The sequence below is a fragment of the Protopterus annectens genome, chromosome 2.part1 (assembly GCF_019279795.1).
Source record: "Protopterus annectens isolate FY-2018-M chromosome 2.part1, PAN1.0, whole genome shotgun sequence".
Lineage (NCBI taxonomy): Eukaryota > Metazoa > Chordata > Ceratodontiformes > Protopteridae > Protopterus > Protopterus annectens.
Window position 1 is genome coordinate 976,389,078 of NC_056729.1, and position 27,150 is coordinate 976,416,227.

Consider the following 27,150-nt stretch of genomic DNA (forward strand, 5'->3'; position numbering starts at 1 on the left):
TTCCTCCTGTAAATTCTACCCCCTCTTGCCTAGTCTCTGTACCCCTAATTCCAGTCATCCATATTGGCAGAATCTGCTTTCTCCATTTCATGTGTTGGCTTAGTTCTTACAATACTTTCTGCTAATCTATGAATATAATATTCAGTATGGATATTGTTATTCTCCTTAAGGACCTGCATCCAAACTTCTTGTCTCTCCTTATTTCTTGAGCTTGCCATTTCATCATCATCTCTTTCCACTTTGAATTATAGCTTTCTGCTTGTGCTATGTATAGGAGCCTTTACCGTCTAGCTCTGAAATATCCCTTCAAATCAGATAATCCCAAACCACCCTGTTTTTTTGGAAGGATCAACTTATCTCACTTGACTCTTGCTGTCTTCCCTTCCCAGAAAAAAAAATCCTTCAGCTCTTTATTAATTGCTATCCAGAACTTCTCCTCTGGTTGATAAAAATATGCCAGAATTGTATATAAAACTAAAGGGACTAAAAACATTTTCCCTGCTTATATCTTGCCATCAATATCCATTAAACAGAGCTTCCTGTTTCTCAATGCATATTTTGTTCAGTCTCTTCCCACATTTCCTTAGCTGACATAACAGAATCCTTTTTAACCCATGCTACTAAATACTTCAGCTTATCTTGTCCCCATGCATACAGGTATTGCTGAAGCAATTTGTGTGTGGGTGCATAGTTTACAGCTATTGTCTTTGTTTTATACTAATTAATTTTATATCCTGAAAAGACTTGAAACTGTTCCAAAATGTTTCACAATACTGAATGCCCTTTTCTGGTTTTATCAGGTACAAAATAATATCATTTGCAAATAAAGCCAACTTTTCTTGATTATACATCCTTATTATTCCCTGTTCACACTTTGCCAAATAGGAACTCTACAGCTTCAATACATGAGAGCTTCACAATATTTATAATGCACACCTAATGACACTTAATTATTCCAACTCTGAGGCTGTACAGTCTTGATGAAATGAAAAGGGGCAAGTAATTCAACTATGTTCCTTTCTCTGAAACTGTGTCCCCATGAGGTCAGAATAGTTAAGGAGCAGGAGTACAGGAGTTCAGAAAGTTTGACCCCAGCAAAACATTTCTTTTAGTTACTAAGGAAATGTGCTCTGCTATGCTGTCACCCTCTTTTCGTGGCATATACAATGCAGTGAAGGCATTATGCTTCTTCATATATTCAGTATGCTAGGAGCTCTGCACTGTAATGGGGTGTCTGACATCTTTAGGCATTCATTGCCCAATAACACTTTTCCTGCTCCTTCTAGCAGCTGTCTGTTTTCCATATCCTTTTTTGTCCTTTTTCTCTACACAGATACCTTTGTATTTTCATCTTTCTCTTAAGTGGATTCAAATGGATTTAGAAGCTATATGCATAGTTTGGAGGCAAGCCTCCACATACCATACAGGCCTTAAAATTTAGCAATATGCAAATGCAATTATCCTTAAGTTGTCTATCACTTTAGCAGGGCTCATTGAGACTACCATAAACTCTATAATTCTGTTATAGTTGTGTACCATACATTTTCCACTGACACAATATCAAGACATAACATTCTATCAAATCCACTGGAACATGTATTTCTGTCTAGACAATATCCATCTGTGCTCATTAACTTCCATTTTCATTTTGCTAATTTTGATGCTTTTTTCCTCCATTTCCATTAATCTCCTTATGTTTCTTAATTGGGAACTTTATTCAGTAAGTACATCAATATCCCAAGGAAGGAGGCAACTGTTACCTGATTGCATTTCTGTGCCTCCATACTACGTTACTGCAAATACTTTTTAAAAGGTGCATAGAAACAAGTCACTTAGGAACCTAGTTTCCTACTTATTTATAGGAGTATATTAGGATAACAGCCACCTGCACCTTTTTAAGCCTAACCATGCATCTCAAATATATCTGCCAAGATTAGGTACTCAAAGGTTATTTTAAGTGGTAAATGGAGACTAGATATTTGTTGATCGAGTAATTACAGGCTGTGTCTCTCCATTAGAAACATAGATGTCAGACCAGGGGAGAATTTCCAAATAACCATCCACTGGCCTCAGTTATATTTGAATTGGGCCAGGGAGGAACTCTACTACACATGGATGGGAAGCCTATTACAGAGAAGGGATAGTTTCTGAGACACATACCTGTCCCTCCAGCATATCCTATTTATGTCCCTGGCAAGGCTTAGGTTACTAGATCAAGTAATTCTAATCTCATTTGTTTTGCATCTATGCAGAAGCTTCATCAGAGTGGAATCTGAGGATGCCTTGTAGGTCAGGCATAGATAGTCCCTCAACAGTCTGTAGAAAACAGAGCACAAAGATAGGACTTTGAGGCAATGCACATAAGACATGTTGTTACATCCTGTGTTGTTTTTGTGAGGAACATTTATGAGTGTTTCAGTTGTTATATGTGCCTGGTCAAGTGTGTACTGAAGAGGACATTGTGCTCAATGATTGGTCAGATGAGAGCTGATGAGATGGAATGATGACTTCCTTGGACCTAGATGATATACATTTGCTTATAAGATGCACAGCATAGAATGATTTCTTTGCTACATAGACAGATGGGGGCAGATTACTGTCTACATGTATCCTGAAATCCCTAACTACTGGATCTACTTCTAGAGGTGTGTTATCAGTGTGGTAGATTTCAGTGGTAATCAGCTTCCTAAAGGATACTATTATGTGTTTCTTGCCACAGAATTTTACACTGTGGCTATAATATCAGTTATTTTTCTGCATCGGCCTTTCATGGAAGCCATTAGTGTCTTGTGGAAATTCCATAACTACACTTCGTTTACAATTTTTTGGAAACATGGTCAGCCAGATAATATTCACATTGGCCTTAACTTCAGAGAATTAAATGCCAAAAAGGAATGGACCTAGCATGGATCTCTGAGGTACTCTGCTAGTTACCAGTCTGTTTTTGGAGGTGGAATTCCCTATCCTATGTTCTTGGGTCCTACCTATATGACAGCTGGCTACCCAGTGGGTGATGTAGGGTTTTATTCCTAATTTTGTGAGTTTGTCTACAATGCCTGAGTAGGGTATTGTGTCAAATGCCTTGACCAGTCAAGGTAGGCAGTATGCACCATTTTGCCTTCATTCATTGCTTTGATGACCATCTCAAAGAAGTCCACCAGATATTCCCTTGACAAAATCAAACTGGGATGGCGCCAGTGTCTGAAGTTTTCCTACATTCAATGTTAATTATTTCCATGATAATTCTTTCCATGGCTTTCGATATGATACAAGTCAGACTTATGGGTCTGCAGTTACTGGGGTCCTTACATGGTCCAACATTGTGCAGATAGATGATGGTTGCAGTTCTTCATTCCCAAAGCACAAAACCTGCCTGGAGGCTTTGGTGAAAAAGTGATTTTAGTGGTCTTGATAAGTCATGCTTCATGCAATTTGGTAGGCATCCTGGGATATTACTGGGGCCCATTGGTGCGATATTTTTGGCCGTGGAAAGTGCATTGAGGACCTGTTCTCTAGTGATAGTTGGGGGAGTTATATTCACTGGTATTTCCTGAGGGTGTTGGGGGTAAGGACAAAATTGGTGATGAATTTGTTTTCCAATTGACTTGCTGTGTCTTCTGGTTCAGTGTAGGTGGGCCCATTTACAATTAATTCTGCATATTGTTGTGTACTACCTTTAAGGTTGTGAATATAGCTGAATAAACTGTTTTGATTGTCCTTGGCCTGGCAGGCTATTTTTTACCTCAAATTTTACTTTGGTAGACTTGATTTGCTTGTTTAGATAGATGGAGGAGTTTTTATCTTGCTGGGTGTTGGGCATTGCAATTACTAATTTTTGCCAGGATTGTCTTCCCTTTATTATACAATCTATTGATGTTGGGATTCCACCAGGGTTACTTGCTTTTGAGTTTTCTGGGTGCTTCTTCTTGGTAGGTACTGCTGTCTCCATGCAGGGGTTAACATGATTGTATAGGGCTTCTGTGAACAATTCCACATAGGTTTTCTCAGGGTTTGGGGGGGGTCTTAACATTTTGCCAGATTATTGCTTAATAGTAGGAAGTTTGCCTTAGAATAGTTCCTTAACACTTCCAGGGTTAGCTGGGGTACTGGGTTTTATTTGTATTTCAAAGGAGATATATTTATGTTCCAATTTTGTGGGGAAAGACAGTACATTAAGGGAGTGCAATGTCCTTCCATGTTAGTGAGGACCACATCCAAGATGTTTGCACCCCAAGTGAGCATATGAACTAGTTGTTCAAGGCTGTGTATGTTTGTAAAGTCTATAAACTTCTGTGCCTGTAAATTTGCAGCTGTGCATGATTTCTAGTTTATAGTGGAGTAGTTAAAGATACCCATGAATTTGATATTAGGTTGAATGGTGAGTATCTCCAGTATATTTAAGTATGAGTTTCCTGGATCCAAGAAGTAGGCCTATAGCCTGAAAAGATATGGTATGGGACTTTGCCTATAGTAATTTGGACATGGAGGAGCCCAAGCACATTGTACTATTTGATGAGTCTTGAAGTATATTTGTTTTTGATGTAAATCAAGATACCTCCACTTTTAGTTTCTTCCTGTTCAGTAGCTAGTCTAGATATGTGGAAGACGTTATAGCCCTGCATTGTTGGGGTGCTAACCATGGCTTTAAACCATGTCTTAGTAACTGCACAAACATCTGAATTCTCCAAGGTGATGAGAGCTTGAAGAGGGTAGAGTTTCTTATTTAGATACCAGGCTTTGAGCCAAGATACCTTTAGATTTCCTTGGATCGGTTTTGCTATATTCAAAGTTTTGGCCTTGCCTAAAAAGGCAATATGGGGGAGAAAATGTTTTATCCAATATTCAAAAGCCTAGGTGAGACAGGTGCATATTGTATGCCCTTAGAGTGACAGAATCATCTTCAGTTCATATTGTGGCATCATCATCATCTGAGAATGTAGAGTACTGTTCAATGCTTGGCTCATACAAGCCTGAGACACATATTCTGAGAGCTTCAGCATGTCTCTCTCATCATATATTCCAAGGACTCAAATCTCAGGTCATTTTTGCCCACATGGACTATGAGTGAGTCATATTGGTAGTTGTGGTTCAGTGATCTGAGTGCATGCATGATTGTGACAGTCTTCTTACTCAGCCTGGTGAGTGGAACTTCTATGTGTCTCACAATGGATTTCCTATGACCAAAATATCTGGTGGCTGGCATTATGGATTTAGAACTTTTGGGTCTGTGAGATGTAGCTGTATGTGTTGTGGGTGCTGTTTTGGTAGACTGCTTTTGGGGTGATGTGTATAGTCCATACTGTGTGTGGTAGGTATAGTGTGTCCATTACTGACGACCTGATTGGTATTATGACATTGTGTAAATACATCTCTCACATACCTTTTCAGTTTGTTTAAGATTTATTTGGTTGTCAGTAATCTCAGGATTCCCATATCCACAAAGCTGACTGCTGACTGAAAAGATAGCAGGAAAGTTGAAACCTATGGTTTATGCCCTTTTTATGTGACCAGAAGGTTGCTGTAAGAGTACAGACTATAATCAACAGCATCCAATCCTAAATTCATGGGTCAGTATTCATCAATTACTTGCTCTTTCTGCAGATGAGTACTGAGGAAAGGGTAGCTTTGTAAAGAAAATGTCAGTTCTAGGTGCCTCCGACTATACAGTACACTGCCAAAACCAACTGTGTGGTAACTGACAGACTTAATAGCCCTCTGGCTAATGAAAAAATAAATCTTACTTAAAGCCTTCTTGTGTTATTCTCAGCACAGATAGATCAGGCTACCTTCTACAGCCATTTGACTGCAGTTCTAAGTCTTAATGTAAAACCACACTAGAATTAGCCAAAGGTGAATGCTAACATGCAAAAATAATAGGGAATGCTCATGTCTAAATAACTGCAATGCAGAAAAATTAGCAGCAAAGTCAATGAAAAGGAATGACATCTTACAATGAAAAAGTGCAGAAAAATGCAACATTAATAATTTGAATGTAAAGCAGCAGTACTCTTAAATAGCTTATAAAACTGCAAAACTAAATGTAAAGTATTTATCTGTCCTGGGATCACACTAGTTTCAAGCCAAACACTCAGAATCAGTGGTGTGGATGCCATGGACTTGTGAGCTCTGTGAAATGAGCCAAGAGCCGTACAAATGCTCCAGCTTTATAGACACAGAGAAAACTAACTACATAGATTAAATATCCCACTGGACAATTAAACAAATCTCACTTAAAGCCTTTATGTGCAACTCCCAGCTCAGACAGATTAGGCTACCATCTACTGCCACTGGAATGCAGTCCCAAGTCTTCCTTTATATTTAACTTAATCTGCTAATTCTGGTTCTTTTTCCATAGATATTCCATGTTCTCTTCCAAAACATCACTAGTCTCACCTGATTTTAAATTACCATAGTCAGCTGTTCTTCTTCTCCACATGTATGGCACTGTATTTCTTGTTGTTGTTTACACAGCACAGAACTTTAAAATGGCAACTTGTTCAACATTATATACCATATAAAATCATTCTATTCCCATATTTTTCCAATTTTAGCTTTCTTATCATTGTTGCATTTTTGTTGTTCCCTCTTATAAAGTTTCCCATTGACCTACATAAAATAGATTTCCATACCACTGAAAAAAACACAAAGGCCAGCACAACATGGTCAGCAACCTCAATTCCTTTATTATTATGTTATTTTATTCCATAAAAAGGCCAAAAAACAGACCAGTTTTGGCTAACAAACCTTCTTCAGTGCATCATACTAAACTGACCCCACCCTCAGTTAATATAATCCGTAACCATTTCCTATTGGTAAATTACAACTGTTCATCAAGTCCTGGTGAAAAAAGGGCACCCAAGAAAATGATCTACTTTTTCTCCTTTTTATCCAAAATATTGTGCCAACCTAATTTATCCTTATCCTTAAACATTATTCTATCAATAATAGTGAACCTAACTTGAGCTGAAGAATGTTGTTTAGTATGTTTGTAGAGGGCATTGGAGAGTCGTCCACACCTAACATCATTTAAATGTTCAGAAATATGTAGCTTCAAAGGTTGTGCAGTTTACCCTACATAAAATGCCTGACAATTACTCATCACAAAATAAATTACCCAATCTGAAGTACAGTCTCCATGAACCTGTATATCAAAAACTTGTGGAATATTTTTAGAAATAAATTCCTGTGTATTATTCACATATTTACAAAAACTGCAATGATTGCAGGGTTGACACCACCGCAACCTCTCACCCCTCAGTATAATTTGATGCAACCCTGTCCTATCAAGTGGCAATCGCTTATAATGATTTAACCAACCACCAATAGTTCTACCCCTCCTGAATGAAAACAAACATGTAGACGGAAGTATATCCCTCAGAGAATCCTCTGAGGTCACAATACCCCAATGTTTATTGATAGAATTAGTCAAAACTGAAATATTATTACCATAATTGGTAACCAACCTCAGATAAGTATTTAAAGTGGACCTGTTATGTTGATATTGTAACAAATCATCCCTATCTAAATTTTGGATATAATTACTCAATTCCATAACTTCTTGTCAATTATACCCCTATTCAAAAATCTATTAATCAACTTTTGATTATGCATAGAAAAGACCGCATCAGATGAACATATTTGTTGTATTCTCATAAATTGAGATTTGGGAATGTTTCGAATGATGTGTTTGGGATGACAGCTATCTGAGTGTAGCAGGGTATTAACCTCAGGATGTTTCCTATGTACCTCACTCAACAAAGTCCCATCATGTTGTACACATATATTGACATCCAAAAAAAACTGTCCTTGTTGTACTAAAACTCAACATAAAGTGAAGACCCCATTTGTTATCGTTAAGGTATGCAACAAAGTCATTAAGATAATCCACCTCTGATTGCTACACCAACTAACAGTTATCAAGATACCTATACCAAATATCCATGGATTCCAAATAAAGATTATGCATAGGGTCATAAATAAGCTGTTCCACCACATAACCCATAAACAGATCCTCATAAATGGGGGCAAATGATGCCCCTATTGCTGTACTCCTCAGTTGTAATTAGCATTCTTGCTGAAAATGAAACACAGTTTTGGTTAATTCATGTTTAGTTAAGCAAACTAATACTGTATTAAATCCCAGACTACATAAAGATGTTCCATCTAAACAATAGTCCAGTGCTTGTAGGCCAGCCCAATGGGGAATATTGGTATATAGGGACGTCACGTCAAGAGTGCACATATACCACCCTGTTTCCATCTGTGTATCATGAATTATATAAAGAAACTCTGTAGTGTCTTGTATCCTAGATCTCACATGGATTAATAAAGGTTTCAAGTACTGTGTCAGAAAAGCAGATAATGGTTCTGTTAGAGACCCCATACCCAAAACTATTGGTCTACCTGGGGGTTGTATATTCTTATGTGTTTTAGGCAACATATAAAAATCTTGTTTCAAAGGATCCTTAATCACGAGTTGTAACTTGGTATCCTTACTAATAATAAATCCTTCCATAGCCAATTCCAAAAATTGATCAATCTAATTTTTGAACACTGGTGTGAGATCCAAATATATCCTCTGATAAGTGCCTAGATCTGATAATTGTCTGTGTACCTCACCTTCATACATATTCCAATCCCATACTACAACCGCTCCCCCTTTATCGGCTGGGCTAACAATAACTATTTTATTTTTACTGAGGTTATCCAGTGCTTGTTGCTGTGCAGATGAAAGGTTATGGGAAGAAATCCTTAGATGGGATCCACAGGTAAAATGTAAATCTTTCAATACTAAATGTTGAAACACCATGACGTTCTTGTTGGGAGGTGGCACAAATGTAGAGGGTCTAAAAAGAAACCATTGGGGGTTCATACTTTATTTAGCTGGTTACAAAAAAAATAACTTAAGGTTTAATAACCTACAAAAATTGAACACATCTTGTGCAAACACATCCTTAGAAACTAAATAGCGAGGTACAAAACCGAGACCTTTATTTAATAACTGTATTTCATCTGAATTCAAAACACAAGACGAAATATTCAATACATTGTGTTCGTCTACTGTGTAATCATCAGTTGTAGTAATGTTTCTATCGTTTGATTGGTACGTATGGTTTTTACATCCATCCCTCCTGGATCACCTAAAGGGAAACTCTGATTTCTTTTCTTGGCCATAGGTGAGGTGGTAGGAGTCCCTAACTCTGTATCCGTGGTTGAGGAAAAATCCTCTCCAGAAGTACCTGAGGTCCCAAAACCAGCCCCATTCTTCTTAAGAATGGGTTTCTTCCTTTTTCATCTAAAATGAGGCTGGGAAGATGGTCTGGCATCAGAAAATTTAACATTTTTTGGGTGACAAATGGTTTTCCATGTTTGTAGACTTTTGAATCTGTCAAAAATTTCTTGAGCTTACGTATTTTTAAATCTCTCTCTACATTAATTCCTAAGTAAGCTGCACAAATTGTTCCTTATATGACATATCACTTTCATATGTTTTCAAATTATCACAAAGATGCCTAACCTGTGTAACTAGCTCACCAGTTCTTCATTCATAAAAAGAGTGAAGAACATTAACAAATAACACAGAGGCTTCCTGTAAGGCTACCTGCCACTCAAACAGAAATTTATTGTCTTGAGACCTAACAGACAGTTGTAACAGTATCCTTAAACCTCTAGGACAAAATTTGTTAGTACAATATGCTTTGAACAGTTGTTGATGCCAAACATTAGATCTCTGTTCCTTTATAGCTACTGTTAAACAAAAGGCTTCCGTACAAGAGGACATAACTCCCCCCATTATCCATATTATTACTATTCAGCAGATTGTCAGAAACTCTAACATCTTCCTGATCTGCCACCAGCCCCTGTAGCAGTTTAATAAGATCCATGTTTTAACATTTGAAAAGACCAATAGGCATAAAATATTCAATTATCCCCCACAAGAAAAACTCTATTAAGTGCACTGCCCAAAACACTTATAGAATATACCAAATCTACACAGTCTACGTACAATTAAACTGAAACAAAATATAAACAATATTCACTATACAAAATAATAAATATACATTCACGATTGTCCTGGCCTGATAAGGCCAACCAATGTTCACAAATAAATCACAAAAAATATCTTTACAGACACTATAAATGTGTCTGTCTTGTTTCTGTCACAGTACCTGTGTTGATATTGTATGGTGATATAAATCCAGCAACAACATCCACAATATCAAAAATGATGAAAAAAGAAATATTCTTTTTGTCCATTTAATTCTGGGCATTGTTACTGCATCCAAAAATTATCAATATAAGGAACTCTGACCAAACACCTACCTTACATGCCTGTATCCAATATCGCCAACCACATTCACAATGTCATAAATTGTTGATAAAAGAATGAGTAATTCACCAATATTTAGTCCCAAAAAACAGATTTGGCAACTAGCAATGAGTTTTACAAAAAAATCCACCTCAACAGTTACTTGCGTAGTTTCACACATAACTTCTACAACAAGCTCTCTTTTTCCTTTTGTATTGTTCTTAATATCCAGAACAAATGTAATAAAGCTGAAACTCCACTGGGTTTATAAAATGTAGTCCTCCCTTTTCCTTTCTGTTTTATTTCACTCGTTTTTAATTGGATTTTAGCCTTCAACCACAAATTAAGCTAAACTTATTTATTTATTTTATTTTACATTTCTTTACTGGGAAAGTTCGACTGGGCATAGATCCCATTTTCAGTGGAGGCCCAAGGAGAAAAGCTCCACAAAGATTAGTGCAGCAAATACAGTAAATACAATACACATGTTAAAAAAGTACAGTACAGAGTCAAAAAAGTTAATAAGGTACAGTTTCAAGGCCAAGAAAGTTACATTCATCAGTGGCTAGTGCAGTGAACACACATTGATTAAGTAAAGTATAGAAAGGAGTTGTTGTAAATTTCCAGCAGTTGCTTCTCATTTTCCTCCATTAGTAACTAGTATGCTAATTTTTCTAACACTGCTGAATGTAATTCTCACAAAAGGAAATACTGCCAGCACAGATATGTGGAATTTTGTAAATGCTTATGTCATTTGTGAATATCAACATAATATATATATATGATCCTTGTGTTACAAATGTATTAGAACTGTATGTCATGTGTATATCAAATTGCTAGTACAGAAGTGTATGTTGAATAGGTTTCTGCGAAGTGCTGTTTGAACTATAACCACTGTGTGCCCTACTAGAATAGAACAGAAATGTACATGCACTATTTTAACTGTTTAAATGTATATATTTTAACAGTGGAGACTGGAATACAGGAGGTTAACTTCAGAAAAATAGCTGAAATTAAATCACTTTATGGCTAAGCAATGAAAGATGTTATCTTTCAGTTTCAAGGTAGCTAGAGATATAATTTCTGTAGTAGGGGCATTCTGTATTGTCTTCAGAGTGAATTAATTACTACCACTGGAAGTGTGAATGAATGTAATTGTTTTATGACTTCCAGCATCTGCCAAATATCTGAGGTATATGTATTTTCACAGGTAGATGCTAAATGCTGCCAAGCCTCCAACAGTGGGGGTTTCATCTGGGATAGAGTCTGATGACAAGAAAGTATGTCATTCTGCAAGCTATCCCAGCAGTAATATTTGAGATATTAATTTGAGGAGTCTCTTAGTGAGAAAGGGCATTCTGTCTTGTACCTGACAAGAACCATTCACCACAACATTTGCCTTGCTCTGATGAAGTAAGTTTCTAGGGAAGAGTATAATGCTCTTGGATATAGTCATGAATATAGCAAAACTTAGTTTAGATATTTTTCTATATTTATTTGAGACTGTCCTGCCGTGTTGTTTTAAATATTTCCTGTGATTTTGAACTCTGATGTCACTGTGAATATATATACTGAGTATTTTCTTGTTCTTTTATTATTTATTATTAAATATATTTAAACCTTTAATTGTGGCTGATCTGTGTAGAGATATTTAAGTTTTGAGAGTACTTCTAGCATATTTATTTGGTGACAACATGTGGGCCACTCCTAATAGCCTTAATTTTGGTCAGACTACCATTTGTATTAATATTAATATTACACAGTGCGATTTGGACATCCTTTGTTAAGGGCCTTAAAGTAGTTTATGGAGTTGGTGGGTGGCAGTGATAACTACTTTATTGTCTGGTCAAAAAGGACATATAGCTAGTAAACTTGTGCCAGCCTTTCCTAGGTGTGTGTGTGTGTGTGTGTGTGTGTGTGTGTGTGTGTGTGTGTGTGTGTGTGTGTGTGTGTGTAAATCAAATCTCAAAGAATGTGTGTGTCAGCTACTTGGGCAGGGACATGAAGCACTGGTTGGACAGAGAGAGAGTGCTGGAGCCCTTGGATTGGCCACTCAGCTGAGATCTCAACTCTATAGCTATGCGAGTGGGGAGTCTTATTGAGGATCTGGAGAAAGAGGGAGAGACCAGCCCCAGACTGACTGTGGCTTGTGTACTCTTAAGGGAGATTACACTTGATGCAGAGACCTGCATCTGGAAATATTGTGTATGTACCTGTTATCCTCTCAGTGTACATCCCCCACTGTTGCCAGTGGTGAGGATTGATGCTCGTTGATTACTAGTCCAGTGGTGGGTTGTCACAGTAATATATGAGCCGTTTCTGAAACATCAACTTAAATCCCCTCCTTATTTGCAAAATGCATCATATTTCATTTCATTTTTCTTCCCCTTTGTCTTTTTATTACCTCCACACTCTCAAATTTCATTCCCAATGCCTCAGTCATATTACTGCGTCGTCTGCATATCTTATTATTAGTGGCTACTCAGTCAGACCCTTATATACAATACCAACTTCTTTCACCTCTCTCTTACCTTGTCCTTTTACATTCATTCACTTCTAACTCAAACAGTGTTCCATTGATGGGCTACCTTTATATGTCTTCTTAGTTATCCATGAAATAATACCTTTGCCTATGTATTACTATATTTTGTCTCCAAAAAGTTCACATCTTTGTCCCCTAGCCTACATTCTTCTCAACGTCTCCCCATCTGTTCATGTTGCATATTATCAAAAGATTTTACAATGTTCCACACTGCTACCCTTCCATCTAACTCTTTTTTGTTAAATTATGCTGTCTACTATTTGATTAACCATTGTAGGGATTTCTCTAACATTCATATCTTTAATACCATATGTGCTTTCTTATAACATTCTAATCAAAAGCATCTGAAACATTTACTTAATATTTTCATAACAGTTTCATAATCAACATTACACAGGGTTATTAGATACCAGTTTTTCAACAGTCTTCTTTTACTTTTCTGCCTCAAAGATTTAATTTTTCAACCACAAATGTGATCATGTTCAAGCCTTCCCTTAAACTTTCACCCGTCTTCACATCTTCCCTCTTCCCCTATAAAAAATATAACCTTCCAATCCACCATGAGCTGGCACCAGTGACATACAGGAATAAAGTCTTAAATACAGTGCTAACTAAGTTCAAATAGTAACTTTTGCCCTTAAGGGCGCAGTCATGGAGTACTGGGTGTGTCCATTCTTGGGGTGGAGTGAAGGGGAGGCAAGAACCTAGATCATCCACAGGAAAAATTTAAATCTCTCAATACTAACTGTTGAAACACCATGACATTCTTGTTGGGAGGTGGCACAAATATAGAGGGTCTAAAAAGAAACCGTTGGGGTTCATACTCATCTTTATTTGGCTGGTTACAAAAAAAAAATAACTTAAGGTTTAATAACCTACAAAATATTATCACATCTTGTGCAAACACATCCATAGAAATTAAATAGCTAGGTACAAAACCAAGACCTTTATTTAATAACTGTATTTCATCTGAATTCAAAACACAATACGAAATATGCAATACATTGTGTTCTTCTACTGTGTAATCATCAGTTGTAGTAATGTTGATTGGTATGTATGGTGTTTACATCCATCCCTCCTGGATCGCCTAAAGGGAAACTCTGATTTCTTTTCTTGGCCATAGGTGTCCCTAACTGTGTATCTGTGGTTGAGGAAAAATCCTCTCCAGAAGTACCTGAGGTCCCCAAACCAGCCCCATTATTCTTAAGAATGGATTTCTTCCTTTTTTGTCTAAAATGAGGCTGGGAAGATGGTCTGGCATCAGAAAATGTAACATTTTTTTGGATGGCAAATGTTTTTCCATGTTTGTAGACCCTTGAATCTCTCGAAAATGTTTTGAGCATACGTATTTTTAAATCTCTCTCTACATTAATTCCTGAGTAAGGTACACAAATTGTTCCTTATATGACACATTACTTTCATATGTTTTCAAATTATCACAAAGATGCCTAACTTGTGTAACTAGCTCACCAGTTCTTCATTCATAAAAAGAGTGAAGGACATTAACACATAACATAGAGGCTTCCTGTAAGGCTACCTGCCACTCAAACAGAAGTTTATTGTCTTCAGCCCTAACTGACGGTTGTAACAGTACCCTTAAACCTCTAGGACAAAATTTGTTAGTACAATATGCTTTGAACAGTTGATGCCAAACATTAGATCTCAGTTCCTTTATAGCTACTGTTAACTGACTAAAGGCTTCTGTACAAGAAGACATAACTCCCCCATTATCCATATTATTACTATTCAGCAGATTGTCAAAAACTCTGACATCTTCCTTATCTGCCACCAGCCCCTGTAGCAGTTTAATAAGATCCATGTTTTAACATTTGAAAAGACCAGTAGGCATAAAATATTCAAGCATCCCCCACAAGAAAAACTCTAAGTGCACTGCCCAAAACACCTATAGAACAGACAAAATCTACAGTCTACATACAATTAAACTGAAACAAAATATAAACAATATTCTCTAAACAAAATAATAAATATACATTCACGATTGTCCTGGCCTGACCAGGCCAACCAATGTCCACAAATAAATCACAAAAAATATCTTTACAGACACCATAAATGTGTCTGTCTTGTTTCTGTCACAGTACCTGTGTTAATGTTGCATGGTGTTATAAATCCAGCAACAACATCCACAATATCAAAAATTATGAAAAAAGGAATATTCTTTTTGTCCATTTAATTCTGGGAACTATTACTGCATTCAACAATTATCAATATAAGGAACTCTGACCAAACACATACCTTACGTGCCCGTATCCAATATCGCCAACCACATTCACAATGTCATAAATTGTTGATAATACAATGAGTAATTCACCGATATTTAGTCCCAAAAAACTGTTTTGGCAACTAGCAATGATTTTTACAAAAAAGTCCAGCTCAAGAGTTACTTGCGTAGTTTCACACATAACTTCTACAACAAGCTCTCTTTTTCCTTTTGTATTGTTCTTAATATCCAGAACAGATGTAATGATGCTGAAACTCCACTGGGTTTATAAAATTTAGTACTCCCTTTTCCTTTTTGTTTTATTTCACCCCTTTTTAATTGGGTTTTAGCCTTCAACCACAAATTAAGCTAAACTTATCTATTTATTTTATTTTACATTTCTTTACTGGGAAAGTCCGACTGGGCATAGTTCCCATTTTCAGTGGAGGCCTAAGGAGAAAAGCTCCACAAAGATTAGTACAGCAAACACACTAAATACAATACACATGTTAATAAAGTACAGTACAGAGTCAAAAAGTTAATAAGGTACAGTTTCAAGGCCAAGAAAGGTTACATTCATCAGTGACTAGTGCAGTAAACACACATTGAGTAAGAGTATAGAAAGGAGTTGTTGCAAATTTCAGATTTTAAGGTACGTAGCTTTTTAAGGCTCCAAGAAAGGTTCACAGTAATATATGAGCCAAGTTTTCTGAAACATCAACTTAAATCCCTCCTTATTTGCAAAATGCATCTGTATTTCATTTCATTTTTCTTCCCCTTTGTCTTTTATTACCTCCACACTCTCAAATTTCATTCCCAATGCCTCAGTCATATTACCAAGGCTCGTCTCTGCATATCTTATTATTAGTGGCTACTCAGTCAGACCCTTATATACAATACCAACTTCTTTCACCTCTCTCTCTTACCTTGTCCTTTTACATTCATTCACTTCTAACTCAAACAGTGTTCCATTGATGGGCTACCTTTATATGTCTTCTTAGTTATCCATGAAATAATACCTTTGCCTATGTATTACTATATTTTGTCTCCAAAAAGTTCACATCTTTGTCCCCTAGCCTACATTCTTCTCAACGTCTCCCCATCTGTTCATGTTGCATATTATCAAAAAGATTTTACAATGTTCCACACTGCTACCCTTCCATCTAACTCTTTTTTGTTAAATTATGCTGTCTACTATTTGATTAACCATTGTAGGGATTTCTCTAACATTCATATCTTTAATACCATATGTGCTTTCTTATAACATTCTAATCAAAAAGCATCTGAAACATTTACTTAATATTTTCATAACAGTTTCATAATCAACATTACACAGGGTTATTAGATACCAGTTTTTCAACAGTCTTCTTTTACTTTTCTGCCACAAAGATTTAATTTTTCAACCACAAATGTGATCATGTTCAAGCCTTCCCTTAAACTTTCACCCGTCTTCACATCTTCCCTCTTCCCCTATAAAAAATATAACCTTCCAATCCACCATGAGCTGGCACCAGTGACATACAGGAATAAAGTCTTAAATACAGTGCTAACTAAGTTCAAATAGTAACTTTTGCCCTTAAGGGCGCAGTCATGGAGTACTGGGTGTGTCCATTCTTGGGGTGGAGTGAGGGGGAGGCAAGAACACTCAGGACACATTCACATAGTCTGATTTCCCTGTTGGAGACTGGCAAAGCAATTACACTGTGCTGTTTGAGGATAGGTGGAAACTCCTTCTGATGTCAGTCTCTTGTGTAAGTGAGGGTTATCTCAGCACTGAGGTTCATTGTAAGCCTCACCTTTGGAATGCTACCATGTTTGTGTGGGGGAAGGGAGACAAATAGCTGAAACAGTCCCTTAACAGCAGTATAATGCTGCCCCTGAATACTTTTATCTCCTTGCTTGCCCCAATCCCAGTTGGAGAAAGTCAAAGGAAGGTTGTAGAAAGACTGATAGGCTGGGTGATTGAGGAACAGTACTGGAAGCAGCTTTTGGCCAGTTAAGAAAGAGTTGAAATTAGCTCAAAAAAAAAAAGAAAAAAAAAAACTTAACCAACCTCCTCTGACATACTTTGCTTCTTTCCTCCCTTTTGTTATCTCAACTTCTTTCATTAACCTTTTTAACACTTTCCTGTATGATTTATGTATTTTCTCCAGTTCCCATTTTACTTTTCCCCCTATTACTTTTCTCACTATATATTTCTTCCCTTTAATGAGCTACATACCCCATTAGCCCCTCCTGGCTTCTTACAACTTCTTTCATCCCTAACTTTGTCTCTTTCATATTACTTTTTTCTATCTGTCCTGAAGAAGACATCACTTCCTGTTTTTGCAAGAAATCTTTGCCAATCTAATTAGGTATATATTTTTCAGGAAAGCCCATTGAACACAATTCATTTTTCTGGGCAACCCCAGAACACTCCCTGATTAAGAGATTTACTCAAAATCACTCAGCAGGCAAAAGGAAAAGGAATGAAACCCTATATCCTGGGTACAGAAAGCAACTTATTAACAGCTCAGAACTAACTCTGAGTAACTGCTAGAAGACTAATATTCTTTTATCTTCATCCAATTAATTTCATATATTTCATTCTTTCTTATTATACAATCAACATCATTCCTATTCAGAGCTTTTTTCAAAATCTACAACCTTTTCTATATGAATTTCTTTGATGCTACTATGCCATTATTTAGCATCCACATGAAAAAGGAATATTCTTTTTTGTCCATTTAATTCTGGGAACTATTACTGCATTCAACAATTATCAATCTGACCAAACACATACCATACGTCTTCCAATATCGCCAACCACATTCACAATGTCATAAATTGTTGATAATACAATGAGTAATTCACATATTTAGTCCCATTGGGTTTTAGCCTTCAACCACAAATTACATCTATTTATTTTATTTTCACAAAGATTAGTACAGCAAACACACTCATGTTAATAAAGTACAGTACAGAGTGAAAGGTACAGTTTCAAGGCCAAGAAAGGTTACATTCATCAGTGACTAGCACAGTACATTGAGTAAGAGTATAGAAAGGAAATTTTCAGCAGTTGTTTTCCGCCACTGGATTTCTTTCTGTCCTCTGCATCTTGCTCTGTCACACCAACCATCCTTTAATCCCACCTCCACCTTAAATTTCCCATAACTTCATGGTGTGACTGATCAATTTAATCCCTCTGTAGTTACTATAGCTCTGCACATCACCCTTATTCTTAAAAATCGGTACTAAACTGTATTTTTAATGTTTATTTTGTTTATTTGGCCAATTCAGTGAATCGGCTTTCACAAAATTGCACTTTCATTGAAGTGCATTTTCGCAGAAGTGGGGCCGTACTTTTCTTTTTCGAAATAATGTAATTTCAATGAAGGAAAGTAGACTCACCTCAACATGTCTTTTCACACCCTTTCCTTGTCTAATTACATACTTTTTCTTCCCCAGATCTACCTATATCATTCTATGGTCTGAAAAAAACATATTCTTTTATTTCCTCACTTACCTCCTCTGGTTCTTCAAATAACAACTCAAAATAAGCATATTTTCTTATTTTCTAACTTTTGCAAGTACATTTATTTTCTTTATTTTTTTTCTTTTTCTGTCATTAAAACACTCATAATACATCACCTTCTTACATTTTAAGTCATCCCCATTTGCCTTCTTCTTTCTGGAATTATCAGAGTGGTACTCCACTAATATTACTATGTACATATTCATTAAAACATATTTTTAATTTCTTCAAAAAGACTAATCTTTTTTTTCATTTTTATGTATGCATAAATTACTATTTTTTCTCACATCTGTAACCAGCGTTGTTCTTGGAATGCTAGCTGTAAATTGTAATACTTGAGTTTCATAATTATTCATCATAACACTGACCATAGAACATTACTCTTTCTCCATGCTCCACATCACTTCTCTAGCCCATAGTTGCCAGAATTGCAATTTTTCTTGCTCATGTAAAGAAATTACATCCGACAGGAAAATAATTTCTTCACTAACATATTTGCACCACCCGAGTACTACAACATTTCTGGCTTTAATCATTATGCTATTTAAATTTACTTAAGAGAAGAAAGAAACACCCCGTCCTTTAAATGCATATCTTTCTTCATTCTGTTGTTTCTATAACTCCCCCAATCCCTTAGGGAAATTTTTACTCCTAGGCTTTTCTGTTCTTTCTCCTATTCCTCTACATGCTCACCCCCTTCACTCATTCCACTTTCAAATATTTTATAGAAATCATTCTACATTGTTTAACATTGTACCTTCTTTCCCTAAACTGATTTGTTATCACGTCCACAGAGGAAGCACATTTGTGATTGCTCCAGATATTTAACAGTCCATCTTTTTCCCTTTCTTATTACAGCACATAGTATGTGCACTACTTGATTTCACAAATATTTAAACATTACATACATTCTCAAGCCCCAGAAGCAAGTCAACTTTTATGCACTCTTTTTGTTGTATAAATATAATCATTCCATGGAAAAATATAATTTTCTTCTCATTTCCACACATAAACCTTTTCAGCTACTGGAAGGGCTCAGAACACATATCACACAATTGTTCTGCTCCCAAGTGTATCAGGAAAAGCATATTTTGAGCCCTATAATTAAGGGGTCTACCAGCTTGCCCCAAACAAAGTACATGTCAATTCCACTGTTTTTCTTACATCTGAATCATACTCTTTGGTACCTCCTTTACTGTCCCTTCATGTCAGTTAGGGTCTATTACATTAAAACAGTAACTTATGGGAACAGCTCCTGCCATACGCTTTCCACTTTCTTCTGTCTGTAGCTTCACCACACATGATTGCTCCTCCATCTTGCTGACACTAATTCTTGGCAGATGCATAGTAGTGTGTTGATGTGTATAATATTGATCAATTTGTTTTGACATTATGCACATTGACATAAATGGTATTCAATCAATTTAAGTAATTACACACACATCTTGTATTCTGGCCTTGGTCATAGCTGGAAAGGTTCTATGGACCAGTCCACTTACCTGCTTAATAAAGATTATTTAAATAAATACCGCATGCCAGAAATGAACTAAACCCTCTTATACTTGAAACCAGTATTGTCTGATTTTGAATTCAAGGAATCCATCCTCATTTTTAACTGAAATAGAAGGAAGTCTTCCTCAATATATCCCTAGTCAAGCCTGATCCTGTTCATATGGCCCTACACCCTAGTATTTCTCTAATGATGCTTATCAACAGGTGCTGTCATCTGTCCTCTTTTTGCAAGACTGCACAAATCTTTACTCCTTGGAAAAGACAACAGCAATGTTATATTGTTAAATGGTTCAATAGCTCAATGACTAAGCTAACAAACTTGGGCCTACGTTAGCCACTTTAAAGGGTGCTTAATAGGGTCTATATCACATTGTCAAACTCGCAGGTGTTCGAATGATGTAATATCAAACCATTACATTTGAAACCCAAAAAGTACGAACACACAGAACAGAGATTTTTTTCCCAGGGGAAAAAAATCGCTGTTCCGGTACAAAAATGAAAAATGACGTGCACTTTAAACTTAAACTAATATGGGGGGTTGTGCCCCCCACACCTCCCTACTTAAATATACCAACTCTGAGATTGCACCACAGTGCAAAGCCATAAAAACGGCCCACCGATTTATTTCCCTGGGAAAAATATCGGTGATCCGTGTCTTCGCTATTTCTGTATTTCGGACATATGGGTTCGATATTACAATGTTTGGACTCCTGTGAGTTCGACTTTGTACTATGACCTGCTTAACAGACATCAGTGAAGAATATAGGATTTTAGAAAGCCAGTTATCTAATGCCCATTTAAACATTGATAAATCATTTGCCAATCTCACAAGGCTAGATAATGAATTGCAAAGCGCTCCTATCCTAATATGAAAGAAAGATCTCTTTAACTTTGAATTGGAAATAGTAATTCTAACTTTAAATTTTATTCTATGTGCTGATATCATAATCAATAAATTCCATTTGTGGGATTCATGTGATGAGCAGCAGTGCTAACTCTTTATGATTACTGCTCATCATACTTACACAAATACAAGCACATTGTTTTGGCTAGCAATAGCGTTGGTGGCCAGGAAAACAGGCTGAGCAGCATGGGCACACACAGTAAACAAACAAATTTGCCTGTGGACAAACCTGTTAAACATACCCATGTGGACAGCATGAAAAGCTGCATAGAGTGAAAAAATGCAAGATGTACCAGGCAAGGAAAGTGTACTGTGTGTAATGTGCACATAAATGAAACATATGGATACAGAAATAAGGAAGAGGGGAGGGAAAATGGCAAGAACAACTATAATAGGTGGGTTTCCAGACAAGGAAATTGTACAGATGATAATGTGCACAGAAATCCGAGATATATACAGAAATATGTAAGAGAAGACAGTAAAGGCTCAAATTCTAGTAAGATAATTGATGTCACAAAGAAAAGTTTGTAATAATAACATTTTGCAGTACCTATGTCATAATTAATGGTGGGCACAGTTCCCGAGCAAAAGCAGATGTGAGATATATATATATATATATATATATATATATATATATATATATATATATATATATATATATATATATATATATATATATATATATATATATATATATATATATATATGGGTTCCGTTCAGAAGCTCAAAATACTGAAATCTCAGATTTCAGTATTTCGAACCCAGGAAGCCGAATCCACATAATAGCGAAAGTTTAGAAGCACAAAATTCAAAACCTTGAATACTGGAGGTTTTAAATTTCATACTTCTAAAGTTCCACTATGGTTATGTATTCAGGTAAGTGTGTGTGTGTGTGTGTGTGTGTGTGTGTGTGTGTGTGTGTGTGTGTGTGTGTGTGTGTTAAGGGGTTTGGGTGGGGGCTGTGGTGTGTGTCAGTGTGCTTTGTTGCTGTGATGTGTGTGTGCATAGAGAAAGTAGCTTGTGTGGTGGTGTTTTGTGTGTGTTTGTATGTAGTGCGACCTCAGAGTGAGAATTGCTTTCATGTATACAGTGATTGTGTGTGTTTGTGTGGTGGATGGTGTGTGTGTGTGTGTGTGTGTGTGTGTGTGTGTGTGTGTGTGTGTGTGTGTGTGTGTGTGTGTGTGTGTGTGTGTGTGTGTGTGTGTGTGTGTGTGTGTAGTAAAACCACGAAATTCAAAACTTCCAGTATTTGAGGTTTTGAATTTTGAGGTTTTTAGTCTTCGTTGTTTTGTGGATTCCACTTCTTGGGCTCGAGATTCTGAAATTCGAGATTTCAATATTTTGAGCTTCTGAAGTGAATCTATGTATATATATAGATATATATATATATATATATATATATATATATATATATATATATATATATATATATATATATATGTAACAGATGGGATTACATGACAACTTGCTGAGTTGAGGTGACAGTTTGCAAGGACAGTACTTACATTATAGAATATTTGCACAGTGTGCATTTCATCAGTATAACATGTTGGAAGATAGGAATGGCTTACAAGCCACATTCTCCCTTTGCAAGACCCAAACCAATCCCATCGATGTTGCCACTGATCCATGTATTAACTGATTATAACACAGAAATAGGCCTAACACATGTATGAGGAGGATCACCCTCAAAGTGAATTATAAAATTCAATATTCTAATGGTTATGTATTCCATATGTATGTGTGTGTGATGCTACGAATGTGAAGAGTGTGACATATTTAATACCCTTGTGTTAGGCACTCCTGCCTGACACAGTTGTTGTGCTGACAGATAAGAACAGATGCAAATACCACACTATGATGCAATGTATTCCCCAGAACTGTGTATTGTTCATGTGTGACAGGAGGTTGCAATGGATATTATCACAAAAAAAAAAATGAAATTAATGTGTGAATTAAGCAAGGATCCCTAATAATGTATGCCATATCAGAATGTTAGGTGGATGGCAATTAAATTATTATACTCATGTGCACATAACTGTGATCAGTCCTATATCAATGTTCCCTGGTCAAGGAAGGATTCTCGGTATGTTTGTACACATACCACTCAAGAACTGTGTACTCAATGTATGTGCCACAGCAGCACTCTCACCATGACAATGGCAGAACAAATGCAATTGCCATGAAATCCAAAGTTGCATTCACATGAGCAACATATCAAGGGATAAGACTGATATGATGTAATGGCTGTGTAAATGCTGTGTAATGTTAGTACATTCACACAAAATGAATCCCCATGCTAGAATGAACATAAAGCTGTACAACTCCTCAAAATAACAATATGACTTTTAATCACATGTGCCAAAGTGGAACTATTATCACAGTTGTTGATCTCCACCTATGTGAAGTCATTAAATCAGCTGTACTTTATTTGTTTATAATTTGTATCTGCTAAAAGTTGATGGAGGAGGCCTCTGCCACTTTTTGCATACAAAGTATAGTTGGGGTGATGTGTTTCTTACAGAACATTTAAGGACACAAATGCTTACAGTCTCTCAATGCTGATTCGGAACACTTGCTGAAGCATTGAGCAAATCACTACCATAATGGGATCAATGAATGTGCCATGGTATAAGTGCATCAGCAATTGTCATATGTGGGGTTGTGTGAAAGCATGACATCATGTGCATGGTTATAGACCGGGTTTAGGGAAGTGAGCAAATGGAGGTTATGGATTGGGTTCAGGTAAGTGTAGTGTGATGGTTACGGACCGGGTTAAGGTAAGTGAGCAAATGGACTGGGTTAAGGTGAGTGTGCAGTAGTTACAGACTTTAGGGTTAGGGCACGGGTGAGGTGAGTGTGCAGTAATGACAGACTTTAGGGTTAGGGGTGGGTTAAGTGAGTTAGGGTTAGAGCACGGGTCAGATAAATGTGCAGTTGTGTGGACGTGAGGGTTAGGGTGGGGTAGGTGAGTTAGGGTTAGGGAGCGGGTAAGGTGAGTGTGCGATTGTTAGGGACCTTAGGGTTAGGGTTGGGTTAAGGTAAGTGGGTAGCTAGTGGTGTATGTCTGGTTTAGTGTAGGGTTTCATGAAGTGTATGTGTGTGGATTATTTATTTTGGTGTGCTTGAGTTGTGTGTATGTTTGTCGGAACAGCAAATTTTTTCCTTGGGAAAAAATTTGCTATTCTGACTGTTTGGTTTTCTGGTGTTTCGATTCAATGGGGTTGATATTATAGCATTCGATGTTTTTAGACTTCAATGTTATAATATAGACCCATGTCCAACTGTGATGGAATAACAATCTATTCAAGTGACAGCATCAGTCTTCAATACAGCCTTTCCAAAGGAAATGTAGAATAAACTCGGTTAACAGGAAACAACATTTACACATAAACATAGCACATGTGGCTGACAGTGCTGTTAACAACATGTGTACTGACTGTAAGCAGTGATGTCTAGATTTGAGTTATATAGCTAATATCACAGGCTAATTAAGGTTGGCTGAAACACAAGCAAAGCTACAGATGTATTTGACAACTGTGACACTGCACATTTCAATGGCTGACATCACCATTGTGCATTACCTTCATGTTTCTGCTAAAAAGTGGTTGTACAAAGCGCACTGGATAGATATATCTCATATATGTATTTGCAGCCTGTTCTGCACAGTAGGAGGAAGAAACACACACACACAATAATCCCTGTATTTGAACTCCCTACTTATGCACTGAAATGATCTACACAAAAGTGTGCTACTCACATGCACCACAGAAGAAGTCTGACTCCATGTGGGCACACTGCATTTTTGAAAGAATAACATCAGCCATGTCATGTAAAGGAGATGTATGAGTAAAACTGACTTCTACAGCTTTATGGGATTCTATTGTCAATACTAAGAGGTATAAGACATTCCTGCATCCATTTACATTTACATTCTCTCTCTCTGACACACACACACACACACACACACACACACACACACACACACACACACACACACACACACACACACACACACACACACACACACACACACACACACACACACGAGTCTGACTGCTATATTTGAACCCCTTACCTACTGACTGACACAGCCTACACACAAGTGAATTATACTCATATGCCACAGAAAAAGTCTGACGTTACTGATGTGAGATGCATTATTGAAATGGTGACCTCATCATTATGTTGCGTACAATATGTGTTTGTGGACAGAGTGAAAATGGGATATGGAATTGATCTGACCATGTAAATGTTTTTCACAAGTGGGAGTCAAATGAGCACAATTATTGAGTTAATCTCACAGTGATGTTATGGACCCACCATCCCACGCACAAGTTGATTGCTGTGAGATTAGAACTCCTTGCCTATTTAGTTATACAATCTAAAAAACACAGTACTTAATGCAAGTGCTACCACATAAATCTGTTTTCTACTGTATGAAAGTGTTCTTTATGACATCAGCATTGTGTTACACAGAAGATAATGTTGGGGGAATAGTCTGACACTGATGTGGACTCACCCTGTAGTGTAAAAATTTCTCCATGCTACAGTTTATTGAGGCCAGCAGTAGTTAAGTTTATATTTACATAACTCCATACACACACACACACACACACACACACACACACACACACACACACACACACACACACGCACACACACACACACAGACACACACATTCATACACACACTCTGACTGCTGAGAGATTAGAACACCCTTCCTATCTAGTTATACAAGCTAGAAGATGCGGTACTTATTTATTTATTTACTTGACATTTGCCTACCTGAAAAGTCTGACTGGGCCAGAAAGTGCCCATTTTCAGAGGAGGTCCAGGGAGAAAATCTCCAGAATCACAATCTTTCAAAAATCATTTACAAATATTTTAAATCACAAAGTATCTTGTTACACCGCAAGACATGGGAGTGAAAAAGTAATTTGAAAAACATAGAACATATGTTTCATTTTAGAGTGCAATGAAAAACAATAAGTGTACTTAATGAAAGCACTACCACAGAAGTCTGACTTCTATAGTGTGAGAGTGCACTTTATAGAGGATGCCATCAGTTTGTTGAGTAAAAGAATATGTTGTTAAGAGAAGGGTCTGATGTTAATGTGGATTTATCCTGCAGTGTAAAAGTTTCTCCAGGCATGTGAACTCACTCTGCAGTCTAAAAGTTTATCTAGGCTACTATGTTATTGAGGCAAGCAGTAGTTAAGGTAATATTTACACAACTCAATATACACCCACAGACATTGACTGCTGTGAGATTAGAAACCTCTTCCTATCTATTTACACAATCTACAAGATGCAGTACTTAACACAAATGCTACCACATAAATCTGATGTTTTAGAGTGTGACAGTGCAGTGTAGATAGGATTCGTTTGCCATTCTGTGTCAGAGAAGATATTGTGAAGTTGAAGGTTTTGCACAAATCCATATTTCCTTGAACTTATGATCAATAATAAATGCATACTTAATATCCAAATATGCTAACCACTAAAAGGCAACCACAGACTCGACAAAATTCCAGTATAACTATATTGAGGTAAAAACAATGTAAACGTTTATTCGATAAGCGCTTTCACATATGCTTCCTCAGACCGTAAAATTTTTTCAATGCACAAACACTTATTTAAATAGTAGTCATGTGATAAAAAATCAATTATTCAATTAGCTTACTTAAAAACACAGTATTTAGTTAGAATACATTTCCTCATATGTATATAGTATATAATATATGAATATCTTACAAGAAGTTTTTAAAAAGTTTGTATCCAAACATTATATTATTGTTATTCTCATCACAATCAGTATACAGTCCCAGTGCAACATTATTAAAAAATTCTAACTTCTTTCAAGTATACTATTAAATGACGAACTGCAACATTATTCGACAGCTCTAGGGCTAGCACACATCAGTATCTGCTAGTAACACCCTTTCTAGCAACTTTAACCCCCAAAAAATCAATTGTCGTTAATATGATAGATATAGGGAATCAAATACAAGTTATATACTATGCCTGAAGCATAATATAACCAAAACATCCATAGGGCTAACATGCAGACAGTCAATGAATGCATCTATATAAAAGTGTAAGTATGAAATTGAGATAACAAATAAAAATTAAAACTAAAACAAAAAA